This window comes from Penaeus monodon, chromosome 5 (assembly GCF_015228065.2).
Source record: "Penaeus monodon isolate SGIC_2016 chromosome 5, NSTDA_Pmon_1, whole genome shotgun sequence".
Classification (NCBI taxonomy): domain Eukaryota; kingdom Metazoa; phylum Arthropoda; class Malacostraca; order Decapoda; family Penaeidae; genus Penaeus; species Penaeus monodon.
Genome location: NC_051390.1, coordinates 30,914,198 through 30,915,694, shown reverse-complemented (window position 1 = coordinate 30,915,694; position 1,497 = coordinate 30,914,198).

Below are 1,497 nucleotides of genomic sequence, written 5' to 3'. Positions count from 1 at the left end.
GACGGTCCATTGACTAGTGCTAGTTGATGAGTCGGACTAGAGTGGGTATCGTGCTCCGATGGTAGCAGTCGGTGTGGGCCTTGATGGGCACTAGTTTGTATGTGGCACGTAGGGCCCGGCGAGGCAGTGGAATATCGGGGGACAGAGGGTCGCGGTGGCATGGATGGCACAGCAGCTGCAGGCTAAACTGCTGCAGTGAGGTGGTGTAGTGAGTTACGAGGGAGGTGAGGCCTAGGGTAGTCAAAGTGTTGTCATAGCTGGTATAGGCAGGACCGAGAATAATCTTGCCTGCCCTTTTCTGTACCCTCTTGAGTTGTAGCAGCTGGGTGGGGGTGAGGGAGGGGGACCAGGGGGGGAGGTGTAGTTCAGTTTGGACAGGATGAATTAGCCTGTATATATTTTGAAGCTCCTGAAGTGGGACACCAAGAGACTTGAGGTGATGCAGCATGGGAAGCTTGTACGAGGAAGACCTCACAATGTCTCTGATGTGCTGCGTCTAGGATGCTTTTCGTTGATGGTGATGCCGAGCAGCTTGGTGGAACGGACTACGTCGAGTGGGTTGTTGTCCAGCATGAGGATTGGTGCGGGGGTGGGGTTGGTGGAACAGTCAAACTGCATCACGACTGACTTATAGTGACGTGATTTGTGGTGGGTCCAGGTGAGGAGGTTATCGAGTGTGCACTGGATGTCGGAGTAGTCAGGGCAGGAAATGTTAAAGGCGGCGGCGATGGTCGAATCCTCCATGTATTTCCAACGATTTATGCTTGTCAAGGTGGGCAAGGACCAAGTCAAGGATGCTGACGAGGCAGTGTGTGGGGGAGGATTGCGAACTGTTGAGTGTCAACGCTGCGCACGAGGTCCTAGTAGACCCAGTCGGCGACAAAGCCTGCACACACCAGGCAATGGAGTTAAAGCAATGGGCCGTAGTTCGCCAAATAAGGCGGGGCTTGGGGTTTTCCCCATGGCGGTGACAATTGTGATGGGCACGTTGTAATTTGTTGTGGTACAAGGTTTTCTTGGTTGTTTTCATTTCCCTGAATACTGTATTGTGCGAGTGGAAGACTTGATTTCTCTGCTGAATGAGGCATTTGATGCGGCCCGTGATCCAAGGCAGGTCCGATGGGTGTGTTCTGAGCGTCTTATGCGGAAAAAAAGTGGTGGAAAGCCATTGTGACGGTCGAGAGGTAGTTGTGCCACTTGTCCACTACATCAACAGCGGTGAGAACGTCCGTCCACGGGTGGTGGGTATAGTGTGTGTGTGTGTGTGTGTGTGTGTGTGTGTGTGTGTGTGTGTGTGTGTGTTAGTGTGTGTGTGTGTGTGTGTGTGTGTGTAAACATATTTGTGTATTTGTATATATATGTATATGTCTATATCTTCACAATACAAGAGATGTATTTGACCGGTATATATTAATTATATATATAATATATATAAAATATTTTAATATATATATATATAATATATGCATATATATACAACACGTGTATGTAATAATA